Below are 13056 nucleotides of genomic sequence, written 5' to 3'. Positions count from 1 at the left end.
AGGCAAGTACTGGATAAACTTAATGTACAGACATGGGGAGACTTGTATAAGAATGGGGAGTTCTGAACAAAAGAGCCGTTCTTCCATGAAAACACACCCACAGCTATGGACCCATTCATGTATGTGACACTCCAACAAAGTGTTAGGAATGTTACTCCAGAGTTCCTGCAAGAATCGCAGACTCTACCCTCTTTGCATGCGATACTACAACCAGAACCGCCTCACCATGTCACCTCTAGTTCTTTTCATTCTACTTTAATGTTGGCCATAGTAAGCAAGACAAGCCACCCTCATTCACCTAAAGCAAAAAACAGAAGCCTACAGCACCTGGGTTCCCAGGTGGTCTCCCATCCAGGAACTAACCAGACCCAACGCTCTGGTGCTCTAAGCTTTTTTCATTCTACTTAAGTGCTGGTTATAGTAAGCAATACAAGCCACCCTCATTTATCTAAAGCGAAACAAAAAAACATTAAAAAAGCCTACATAACCTGGTAATCCCAGGTGCTCTCCCATTCAGTTACTAACCAGGCCGAACTCTACTTAACTTTTGAGATAAGATGAGATCAGGTGTTTTCAGGGTGGTGTGGACGCAGGCAAGAATAACACTGACTTTGGGGCTCTTAGCTCTTTTTATTCTACTTCTGTACTGGCCATAATAAGCAAGACATCCAACCCACATTCACCTAAAGCAAATAACAACAAAAGCATACAGCACCTGGTGTTCCCAGGCGGTCTCCCATCCAAGTACTAACCAGGCCAGACCCTGCTTAACATATGACATCAGGTGCTTTCAGGGTGGTATGGCCGTAGCCATAAGGAACACTGATTTTGGGGCTCTTAGCTTTATCATTAGACTTTAGTGCTGGCCAAAGTAAGTGAGAAAAGCCACCCCCATTCACATAAAGCAAAGCAAAAATAGAAAAAAAAGCCTACAGCACCTGCTATTCCCAGGCGGTCTCCCATTCAGGTGCTAACCAGGCCTGACCTTACTTAACTTCAAGGATCAGACGAGATCAGATAGTTTCAGGATGGTGTGTCTAGAAGCATGAAGAGCACTGACTTTGGGTCTCTTAGCTCTCTTCATTCTACTACAGTGTTGGCCATAGTAAGCAAAACAAGCCACCATCATTCTCCTAAAGCAAAAAAAAAAGCCTCCATCACCTGGGTTCCCAGGTAGTCTCCCATTCAGGACCTACCCAGACCCAGCGCTGCTTAACTTCTGAGATCAGACGAGATCATGTGCTTTGAGCGTGGTATGGCTGTAGGAATGAAGAGCACTGATTTTGGTGCTCTTAGCTTTAGTCCTTCTATTTCAGTGCTGGCCATAGTGAGCGAGATAAGCAACCCTCATTCACCTAAAGCAAAACAAAAATTAAAAAAACCTACACCATCTGTTATTCCCAGGCAGTCTCCCATTCAGGTACTAACCAGGCCCGATCCTGCCTACATTCTGGGATCAGACGAAATCTGGTGCTTACAGGGTATTGTGGCTGAAAGCATGAAGAGCACTGACTTTGGGGCTCTTAACTCTTTTCCTTCTAGTTCATTACTGGACATAGTAAGCAAGACATTCCACCTTCATTCACCTAAAGCAAATTTTAAAAAAAGCATACAGCACCTGGTATTCTCAGGCGGACTCCCATCCAGGTACTAACCAGGCCCGACCATGCTTAACTTCTGAGATTAGATGCTTTCAGGGTGGTACGCATGGAGAGAAGTGCCTTTGGGGCCCTTAGCTATTTTCATTCTACTTCAGTGTTGGCCAAAGTAAGTGAGAAAAGCCACCCTCATTCACATAAAGTAAAACAAAAATAAAAAAAAGTCTTCATCACCTGGTATTCCCATCCGGTCTCCCACTCAGGTACTAACCAGGCCGGACCCTACTTAACGTCTTGGATTAGATGAGATCAGGTGCTTTCATGGTGGTGTGGCCGTAAGCATGAAGAGCACTGACTTTGGGTCTCCTAGCTCTATTCATTCTACTTCAGTGTTGGCCATAGTAAGTACGACAAGCCACCACCATTCACCTAAAGCAAATAAAAACAACCCTACAGCAACTGGGTTCCCAGGTGGTCTCCCATCCAGGAACTAACCAGACCCAGCGCTGCTTAACTTCTGAGATCAGGCAAGAGCAGGTACTTTGAGGGTGGTATGGCTGTAGGAATGAAGAGCACTGATTTTGGTGCTCTTAGGTTATTTCATTCTACTTCAGTGCTGGCCGTAGTAAGCTGGACAAGCTACCCTCATTCACCTAAAGCAAAACAAAACAAAAATGCCTATTGTACCTGGAATTCCCAAGGGGTCTCGTATCCTGGTTCTAACAAGGCCCGAGACTGCTTAACTTTGAAATCAGACGAGATCAGGTGCTTTCAGGGTGATATGGCAGTATGCATGAAGAGAACTGACTTTGGGGCTCTTAGCTTTTTTCATTCTACTTCAGTGCTGGTTATAGTAAGCAAGACAAGCCACCCTCATTTACCTAAAGCAAAACAAAAAACATCAAAAAACGTATAGTCCCTGGTATTTCCAGGCAGTCTTCCATCCAGTTATTAACCATGCCCAATGCTACTTAACCTTTGAAATAAGACAATATCAGGTGTTTTCAGGGTAGTGTGGACGTAGGCATGAATAACACTGACTTTGGGGCTCTTAGCTCTTTTCATTCTACTTCAGTACTGGCTATAGTAAGCAAGACATTCTACCCTCATTCAACTAAAGCAAATTAAAAAAAAAGCATACAGCACCTGTTGTTCCCAGGCAGTCTCCCGTCCAAGTACTAACCAGGCAAGACCCTGTTTACCTTCTGGGATCAAATACTTTCAAGGTGGTATGGCGTAGCCATGAAGAGCACTGACTTTGTGGCTCTTAGCTTTTTTCATTCTAATTCAGTGCTGGCCAATGTAAGTGAGAAAAGCCACCTCCATTCACATCAAGCAAAATGTGTTCCCCCAGGTGTACAGGATGAAGAGACAAAAGTGAGGGGTGGTGAGTGTTTTATTGACCTGTTGGTTAGGGACAGTATATATGTTGTGTGGGGTCCTAGAAAGGAAGGGAAGAGAGGTTTTTAGGGGGGGAACAGAAATGGAGCTCCTCCGAAGCTAGTCCAGTCAACGTATCCCAGGGAGGGCTATTTCGGTGATCTTCCCTCCAGGGACGAGGTTTTGGGCTCCTCCTTGTTGCCAGGATTTCCGGGGGTATTGTACGTGGCCCGCACCCTCAAGGTAAACAAAAGGATAACAGTGTCAGCAACCAGAGGCTTTGGCTGGTTAACACACCGCCAGCGACACCCACAAACAGGAGTGTGTTTAAGGCTTAGAGGGAGAGTTGGTGCACTGGGTGAGGATGGAAAAAAGTAGGGGGAAAGAAGTGGACCTGGTGGCTGTTCACCATCCTGCCCTCCACCAGCCCACAGTAAAGTAGCTAAAAAACGGTACTTGCCTAAGGTACCAGCTCTCCTGGGTCGTGGCTCTCGGAGTCTTGCCACCCTCCTCCTCTTCCCCGGGTCGGCTGGACTCATGTGCGTTGCCACTGCTGTTGACGCACTCTCGGTCGTCTTGGCGTCTTCCTTCTGGGTCGGGGTTCTGTTCTGTTCTCCTGGTTTGGAATCTTCCGAAGCAGCGTAGAACAACGCTCTCCGTCCCCGCTATTTGTTCTTACGCTTGCCGGACTGGTGTTTCCTCTTCAGGAAAGACTAGACCTCCTAGTTCTTGTTCCGGTGGTCTAGTCCCGGGCGCCATCTTGGAAGTCCCACTCACGAAGAGCGAGGGACTACATTGCCTTTATTCTAAGCATGGACGTTCGGGCCATGTTTCTGACGGGTATCGTGAAAATCCACATTCCCTTGAGCTCGGCCGGGTGCATGGATGGTCTGAAAAGAAAAAGGTTGTAAGGATAGCAACCATCAGAGTATCCTAGGGTTCGTGTCCTTGTGAGTGGCAAGCCAGGTGAGAGGGGCGTGATCAGTAACCAAAAAGAAAAGGCGACCCAACAAATAATATTGCAGGGCCCCCATAACCCACTTGATGACCAGGCATTCTTTTTCCATTGTTGAGTAGTGGGTCTCTCGTTGGAACAACTTACGGCTGAGGTATAATATTGGACTCAGTTCGCCTTTCTGGTAAGGTTGAGATAGGACCGCCCCTAATCCACGTTCAGAAGCGTCCATTTGTTGGACGAAGGGTTTTCTGAAATCGGGACACATCAGTACCGGGGCTTGGCACAATAGGGTTTTCAGGGCCTGAAAGCTATTTTTTTGGAGGTCTGTCCATTCTAGCCTGTTGTTGGGGTATCGATGCACTAACAAGTCAGTTAGAGGGCAGGCTATGGAGGAAAAGTCTGGAATAAAGTGCCGGTAATAACCTACCAGTCCAAGGAAGGCCCATATGTCCTTTTAAGTGGTTGGCTGGGGTATGTTCTGTATCGTTTCTAATTTGGTGCTTTGTGGTTGCAATGTTCCATCTTGAATGGAGTACCCCAAATATTCTATATGGTTAGTTCCCAAGGTGGTCTTTTTGGGATTGAGCGTTAGACCCGAATGGTGGAGAGACGCGAAGAAATGCCGAAGGTGCTCTATGTGTGTCTCCCAGTCAGGGCTATATACCACAATATCATCCAGGTAAGCTACTGCGTATTGTTGGTGAACCTGTCGAATGACATCCATTTATCTATGGAAAGTTGCAGGGGCTATGTGCAGTCTAAAGGGCATGACCTTTAAGCATGGGCGGAAAATCCGTTCCGCTCGCGGATTTTGCGGATTTTCGGTAAATTCGCAATCCGCGAACTCTCGCAAATTTACCGAAAATCCGCAAATTCGCACGCAGCGGATTTTTCTTCTTGGTGATACAATATTGCGGCGTGCGGCGTTCACTTACCGTCATTCAGCGTTTGCCGAGTTGTTTTTCTCGATATTTTGCGAGTGCTGCGCCATTTTGGATCTTGCTGCTGGATCCCAGGGGAGTTTGGCGACGCATCGCGAGAGTTCGCAATTGCGAACATGCAGGTGCGGCGGGCAGCAACAATCTCGCACTCGCGAAATTACAAAATTTGCAATTCTGCACAAGAAATCCACTAGCAAGCAGCATAGACCTTCTGAAAATGATGATTTTTATCAGAATAACTCCTCAGGTTGACATTTGCCTGCACTCTTTTGGATTTGAGGCCTTTTGACTTTCTTTGGATCACTTTTGGATTAGAAATCAACTTTCACAAGTAAGTTTGTTTGGGGCATTACAGTTGCTGTTCTGCAGAAAAATGAGTTTTGCAAAACTGAAAGCACTCAGCAGGTGCAAAAGTTCAAACTCATCATTAGTAACCATTCCCTGTAGTGCTTCCTGACTGGGGCCCCTCCAGAGTTCAGTTGCCAGTTGCAACAATTCTATGACCCTGCTCTGACCCTCACAGCAGGCTCATAGAATAGCTACAAGTAGGCCACAAAGGTCCTGGATAAAAAAATTGCACTGCAACAGAAAGCAAATTACAGATAAGGAAGCAGGTGCCAGACTGGAATTTTAAAACAGTGACACATTAATAAATCAACCCCAAATTAATTCATGTCAGTTGAAGCAGGGCAGGTGTGCTTGCTTTTCTGCCCCAAAATCTACAGTGATGAACCAGAGGGTGGTATTGATGTACCAGAGGGTGGCATGGGTGAAACGGTGTGGCAGTGGTGAAACAGAGGGTGCTGTGAACCTGTGATGATGAACCAGACGTAGAAACAACATAGTCGCGACCGTTGAGAGCCGACAAGTAAGTTCGCAATTGCGAACTGGTACAAAACCCTCGCGAACTGGCAGAAACCCTTGCGAACACACAAAAAAAATCCGCAAATTCGCGAGAATTTGCGGATTTTGCGGATTGCGAGTTCGCAAATACGCAGATTCGCGAATGCCAGATTCGCAAAATTTGCTCATGCTTAAGTGGTATAGGCCGGAGGGTGTGGAGAAGGATGTTTTTCTCACTGGCAGCGGGATGGAGAGTGATCTGCCAATAGCCCATGGTTAGATCGATGGTGGACATCACACGGGCCCCTCCGAGTCTCTCCACAAGCTCATCACCTCTTGGCCTAGGGTAACTGTCAAATTTGGAGTGTGCGTTTAGTTGGCGGAAGTCAATGCAAAACCGGAGACTACCATCCGGTTTGGCCACCAAAACCACCGGAGAACAACAATTGCTCTGTGAGGGCTCTATTATGTCTGCCCGCAACATTGAGTCTACTTCTTGTTCCACAGCCTGTCATCTGGCAGCAGGTATGCGGTAGGGTTGTAACTTTATGACTGTCCCTGCTTCTGTTTTTATATCATGGTACACTAAAGTGGTTCTCCCTGGGGTGCTGGAGCAAACGCCTGGAAAGCTGTCCAACAGACTATATAATTGTGCTCTTTCGTTATTGGTGAGTGTTTCCCCTACATTGGACCATTTTACAGATGGGAACTTGAGGGTCGGTCGGGAATTTCTAGCAACCACAGTGGTGGTCATGCTCATTAGAGGTATCGCCTCAGGGTATCGGGTGGCATAGTCAACCAAAACTAGCATATATTGGTGACCCCGGGATAAGGGTAAAAGGGGGCCTACGAGGTCCATGCCCACCCGTTTGAAGGGTACATCGATTTTAGGCAAGGGCTTTAACGCAACCTTTTTGCCTGTGGACGGGTTGATTAACTGACATCTAGGATAAGAGGCACAAAACCTTGTGGCTTCCCTGTAAACCCCAGGCCAGTAGAATTTTTCTAATAAATAGCGCAGAGTGTGCTCTTGCCCGTAGTGACCACCCTCAACCAGACTGTGCGCTATGTGCAAAGCATGTTCCCTGAACTCAAGTGGAACCAGGAGCTGTTCCCTTTGTGAAGTAGGAGTCCCACGATCCGATAAAGGAGACCCCTCTTAATAGGAAAGTATGGTCATACCTTGTTAGGGTCCTCTTTGTGGGCTTGATTCCAAGCATGGGTCAGGGTGCTGTCCTCTCGTTGAGCCATCCTGAAGCTACGGGCCGGCCACTCGCTCTTTTCAGGGGAGGAAAGAAGACAAGTAACAGGGGGACATAGGGATCTTTCATAAGCGACCGCCTCCTTCCTTTCTCCGACCTGGACTTCGGAACTTTGGACTCGCTTCGCGGAAATTCAGAGGCAGAGAAGGGTGCTTCTTGCAGCCATTCTGTCTCAGGGGGCTTTTTGGACAAGCTAGCCAAGTACTCCTCAAACCGGGGAAGATCTGTTCACATTATAACTTTTTACGGGAGAGCAGGGACTTTGCCGACCTGTCGCACCTGGGGTTCCCCATCTATGTTCTTAAGGATATTGGCTACTGGGTATAGCTGAACATCCCCATGGACACAGGATACCTGTATTTGGGCTTCACTTCTAATTTGACTAATGGGGACCAGATCTCGGGATATTACCGTGTGGTGACACCCGGTATCAAACTGAGCGTCAATAGACCGGCCGTTTAGACGGATGGTCTTTCTATATCGGGGCTCAGTTCCTCCTGTACCTAATAACCTTCCCCGGGTCAAACCAACCTCCATAGGTTCTGCCGTCTCACTTTTTACTGGGCAGTGTCTAGCTATATGCCCCCACTCCATGCATTTAAAACACTGAATACTGGAGGTCGAAGGGAAGAGTTGTGTAGGTGGTTTCGTCACCCTTCTTCCTACGCTGGTACTTCTACTCTTGGTTTGTCTGAGGGGTGTTCTGTGGGTAAGGGTTGGAGGTGCTTTTATGTGTTGGGCTCTAAAGTCTGGGGATCGGTGGTAGGCACAGGCCAATTCCACCCCTGTTTGTACAGTCAAATGCGGGTGTTGCCTTAACCAAGATCTGGTGTTGGTAGGAAGGGCCTCCAGGTACTGCTCTAGATATACCTTTTCTGAAACCTCCTCCATAGTGGAGAGGCTAGGTTGTAACCATCTTTCTCCCAAGTCTCTGACCCGATAGTACAGGGCTCTGGGGTTGTCGCCCGCCACCCACTTCTCCTTGAGTAATTCAGACCTATAGTATTCTGTGTAATATCCCAGTCTTTCAAAAATAATTTTCTTTATCTTGGGGTAGGGTGTGAGACCAGCGGGGTGAGCGCTCTGATAGGCGGCTTGCAATTCACTGGAAAGGAAGGGGGCTATATACTGACCCCCCCTTTCGGAAGGCCAGCTGGCAGTCGTGGCCACCCTCTCAAAATTTACAAATAAATAGTTAGGGTCTTACCCTTCTTGATATTTCTGGAGCACTGAGCTGGGAATATTAGGATGAACCCTGGCAGTTGATATAGCGTCAGTGAGTCGTAGGATAGAACCTTGGGTGGGCTGGAATTGTGTGCGTTGCCACTGGGCGGTTCTGTGTTGATGAACAATCGGCGTCTTCCTTCAGGGTCGGGGTTTTGTTCTGTTCTCCGGTTTCGCAATCCTCGGAAGGAGCATAGGTCGACGCTCTGTTCTCCTTCCCCGCTATTTGTTCTTCCGCCTTCCGGGCTGGGGTTTCCCCTTCAGGAAAGACTAGACTGTCTAGTTCTTGGTCTGGTGGTCTAGTCGCCGGTGCCATCTTGGAATTCCCGCTTGCGAACAGCGCGGGATTACACACCAAAATAATAAAAGCCTACAGTACCTTGTATTCCCAGGCGGTCTCCCATTCAGGTGCTAACCAGGCCGGACCAAGCCTAATTTCTTGGATCAGATGGGATCAGGTGCTTTCAGGGTAGTGTGGCTGTTAGATTTAAGAGCACTGACTTTGGGTCTCTTAGGTCTTTTCATTCTACTACAGTGTTGGCCATTGTAAGCAAGAAAAGCCACCCTCATTCAGCTAAAGCAAAAAAGAGGTTCCCTGGTGGTATCCCATCCAGGAACTCACCATGCCCAACACTGCCTAACTTCTGAGATCAGGCGAGATCAGGTGCTTTCAGGGTGTTATGGCCGTAGGCATGAAGAGAATTGACTTTGCTGCTCTTAGCTTTTTTCATTCTACTTCAGTGCTGCCCATATTAAGCGAGATAAGCCACCCTCATTCACCTAAAGCAAAACAAAAATAAAAAAAGCCTACACTATCTATTATTCCCAGGCAGTCTCCCATTCAGGTACTAACCAGGCCCGACCCTGCCTAAATTCTTGGATCAGATGAGATCAGGTGATTTCAGGGTATTGTGGTCGAAAGCATGAAGAACACTGACTTTGGGGCTCTTAACTCTTTTCATTCTAGTTCAGTACAGGCCATAGTAAGCAAGACATTCCACCCTCATTCACCTAAAACAAATTTAAAAGAAAGCATACTGCACCTGGTATTCCCAGGCGGTCTCCCATACACGTACTAACAAGGCCCGACTATGCTTAATTTCTGACATCAGACGCTTTCAGGGTGGTACGGGCATAGGCATGAAGAGCACTGACTTTGAGGCTCTTAGCTTTTTTCATTCTACTTCAGTGCAGGCTATAGTAAGTGAGGAAAACCACCCCCATTCACATGAAGGAAAACAAATATAAAAAGCATACAGCACCTGGTATTACCAGGCGTTCTCCCATTCAGGTACTCAGCAGGCCCGACCGTAGCTAACTTGTTGGATCAGACGAGACCAGGTGCTTTCAGGGAGGTGTGGCTCTAAGCATGAAAAGCACTGGCTTTGGGTCTATTAGGTCTTTTCATTCTACTACAGTGTTGGCCATTGTAAGCAAGACAAGTCACCCTCATTCACCTAAAGCAGAAAAAAAGCCTACAGCACCTGGGTTCCCCGGTGGTCTCCCATCTAGGAACTAACTAGGCCCAACACTGCTTTACTTCTGAGATCGAGCTATATCAGGTACTTTAAGGGTGGTATGGCCTTAGGAATAAAGAGCATAGATTTTGGTGCTCTTAGCTTTTTTCATTCTACTTTAGTGCTGGCCGTAGTAATCTAGACAAGCCACCCTCATTCACCTACAGCAAAACAAAACAAAAAAGCCTACAGTATCTGGTATTCCCAGGGGGTCTCCCATTCAGGTTCTATCCATGCCTGATGCTGCTTTACTTCTGATATCAGATGAGTTCAGGTGCTTTCAGGGTGGTATGACAGTATGCATGAAGAGCACTGACTTTGGGGCTCTTAGCTTTTTTCATTCTACTTCAGTGCTGGCCAAAGTAAGTGGGAAAAGCCACCCCCATTCACATAAAGCAAAACAAAAAGTTTTAAAAAACGACAGCACCTGGTATTCCAAGGCGGTCTCCCGTTCATGTTCTAACCAGGCCCGACCCTGCTTAACTTCTTGGATCAGACGAGATCAGGTGCTGTCAGGGTGGTTTGGCTGTAAGCATGAAGAACACTGACTTTGGATCTATTAGGTCTTTTCATTCTACTACAGTGTTTGGCCATTGTAAGCAAGACAAGCGACCCTCATTCACCCAAAGCAAAAAAAAAAAAAAGCCTAAAGCACCTGGGTTCCCCGGTGGTCTCGTATCCAGGAACTAACCAGGCCCAACACTGCTTAACTTCTGAGATCAGGCGATATCAGGTGCTTTGAGGGTGGTATGGCCTTAGGAATGAAGAGCACACATTTTGGTGCGCTACGCTTTTTTCATTCTACTTCAGTGCTGGCCGTAGTAAGCTAGACAAGCTACCCTCATTCACCTAAAGGAAAACAGAACAAAAAAGCTTACAGCACCTGGTATTCCCAGGGGGTCTCCCACCCAGGTACTAACCAGGCCCGACGCTGCTTAACCTCTGATATCAGACGAGATCAGGTGCTTTCAGGCTGGTTTAGCAGTATGCATGAAGAGAACTGACCTTGGTGCTCTCTACTTTTTTCATTCTACTTCAGTGCTAGCCGTAGTAAGCTAGACAAGCCACTCTCATTCACATACGGCAAAGAAAAACAAAAATGCCTACAGTATCTGGTATTCCCAGGCAGTCTCCCATTCACGTTCTAAGTAGGCCCGACCCTGCTTAACTTCTTGGATCAGATGAGATCAGGTGCTTTCAGGGTGGTGTGGCTGTAAGCATGAAGAGCACTGACTTTGGGTTCATTAGGTCTTTTCATTCTACTACAGTGTTGGACATTATAAGCTAGACAAACCACCCTCATTCACCTATGGCAAAAAAAAAACAAAATGCCTACAGTATCTGGTATTCCCAGGCGGTCTCCCGTTCACGTTCTAACCAGACCCGACCCTGCTTAACTTCTTAGATCTGACGAGATCAGGTGCTTTCAGGGAGGTGTGGCTCTAAGCATGAAAAGCACTGGCTTTGGGTCTATTAGGTCTTTTCATTCTACTACAGTGTTGGCCATTGTAAGCAAGACAAGTCACCCTCATTCACCTAAAGCAGAAAAAAAGCCTACAGCACCTGGGTTCCCCGGTGGTCTCCCATCCAGGAACTAACTAGGCCCAACACTGCTTTACTTCTGAGATCGGGCTTTAAGGGTGGTATGGCCTTAGGAATAAAGAGCATAGATTTTGGTGCTCTTAGCTTTTAACATTCTACTTTAGTGCTGGACGTAGTAAGCTAGACAAGCTACCCTCATTCACCTAAAGCAAGACAAAACAAAAAAGCCTACAGCACCTGGGATTCCCAGGGGTTCTCCCACCCTTGTACTAACCAGGCCTGACGCTGCTTAACTTCTGATTTCAGAGGAGAACAGGTACTTTCAGGCTAGTATGGCAGTATGCATGAAGAGAATGGACCTTGGTGCTCTTAGCCTTTTTCATTTTACTTCAGTGCTGGCCGTAGTAAGCTAGACAAGCCACCCTCATTCACCTACGGCAAAACAAAACAAAAAAGCCTACAGTATCTGGTATACTTCACAGGTGTTCTCCAATCCTGGTTCTAACCAGGCCAGAGGCTCCTTAACTTCTGAGATCAGAGGAGATCAGGTGCTTTCAGGGTGGTATGTCAGTATGCATGAAGAGCACTGACTTTGGAGTTCTTAGCTTTTTTCATTCTACTTCAGTGCTGGCTATAGTAAGCAAGACAAGCCACCCTCATCTACCTAAAAAAAAAAAAAAGCCTACAGTACCTGGTATACCCAGGCGGTCTCCCATCCAGTTACGATCCAGGCTCAACGCTACTTAATTTTTGAGATAAGACGAGATCAGGTGTTTTCAGGGTGGTGTGGAAGTAGGCATGAATAACACTGACTTAGGGGCTCTTAGATCTTTTCATCCTACTTCAGTACTGGCCATAGTAAGCAAGACATTCTACCCTCATTCACCTAAAGCAAATTTAAAAAAAGCATACAGCACCTGGTGTTCCCAGGCGGTCTCCCATCCAGCACCTGGTTTCCCAGGCGGTCTCCCATCCAAGTACTAACCAAGTGCTTAACTTCTGAGATGAGACACTTTCAGGGTGGTGTGGCCATAGGCATGAAGAGCCCTGACTTCGGGGCTCTTAGCTTTTTTCAATCTACTTCAGCGTTGGCCATAGTAAGCGAGATAAGCCACCCTCATTCACCTAAAGCAACAAAAAAAAGACTACAGAACCTTTTTTCTCAGGTGGTCTTCCATTCAGGTACTAACCAGGTGCAACAGTGTTTACCTTCTTAGATCAGGTGCTTTCAGAGTGGTATGGCTGTAGGCATGAAGAGCAGTGACTTTGGGGCTCTTAGCTTTTTTCATTCTACTTCAGTGCTGGACAAAATAAGTGAGAAAAGTCACCCCATTCAAATAAAGCAAACAATAATTTAAAATAAGCCTACAGCACCTGGTATCCCCAGGCGGTCATCCATTCAGGTACTAACCAGGCCCAACCCTACTTAACTTCTTGGTTCAGATGAGATCAGGTGCTTTCAGGGTGGTGTAGTCGTAAGCATGAACAGCACTGACTTTGGGTCTCTTAGCTCTTTTCATTCTACTTCAGTGTTGGGCATAGCAAGCAAGACAAGCCACCCTCCTACAGCTAAAGCAAAAAGAAAAAAGCCTACTTCACCAGGATTACAGGTGGTCTCCCATCCAGGAACTTAACAGACCCAACACTGCTTAACTTCCCTGGCCATAGGAATGAAGAGCACTGATTTAGGTGCTGTTAGGTTATTTCATCCTACTTCAGTGCTGGCCGTAGTAAGCTAGACAAGCCACCCTTATTCAACTAAAGCAAAACAAAACAAAAAAGCCTACAGCA

General features: G+C 46.8%; 7 pseudogenes; all 7 read right to left on the bottom strand.

Moving 5' to 3' along the window:
- Positions 1-703: 703 nt before the first annotated feature.
- Positions 704-812, bottom strand: LOC147660904 (5S ribosomal RNA; annotated as a pseudogene).
- A 337-nt stretch (positions 813-1149) lies between these two features.
- LOC147660903 (5S ribosomal RNA) lies at positions 1150-1267 on the bottom strand (annotated as a pseudogene).
- A 778-nt stretch (positions 1268-2045) lies between these two features.
- Positions 2046-2163, bottom strand: LOC147660902 (5S ribosomal RNA; annotated as a pseudogene).
- An 8431-nt stretch (positions 2164-10594) lies between these two features.
- Positions 10595-10713, bottom strand: LOC147660901 (5S ribosomal RNA; annotated as a pseudogene).
- A 339-nt stretch (positions 10714-11052) lies between these two features.
- LOC147660900 (5S ribosomal RNA) lies at positions 11053-11171 on the bottom strand (annotated as a pseudogene).
- A 319-nt stretch (positions 11172-11490) lies between these two features.
- LOC147660899 (5S ribosomal RNA) lies at positions 11491-11609 on the bottom strand (annotated as a pseudogene).
- A 1018-nt stretch (positions 11610-12627) lies between these two features.
- On the bottom strand, positions 12628-12746 carry LOC147660898 (5S ribosomal RNA; annotated as a pseudogene).
- Positions 12747-13056: the final 310 nt, after the last annotated feature.

The sequence above is a fragment of the Lissotriton vulgaris genome, unplaced genomic scaffold (genome assembly GCF_964263255.1).
Source record: "Lissotriton vulgaris unplaced genomic scaffold, aLisVul1.2 SCAFFOLD_3269, whole genome shotgun sequence".
NCBI lineage: Eukaryota > Metazoa > Chordata > Amphibia > Caudata > Salamandridae > Lissotriton > Lissotriton vulgaris.
The sequence above is the reverse complement of the archived record's forward strand: the minus strand, read 5'-3'. Positions and strand labels throughout refer to the sequence as shown.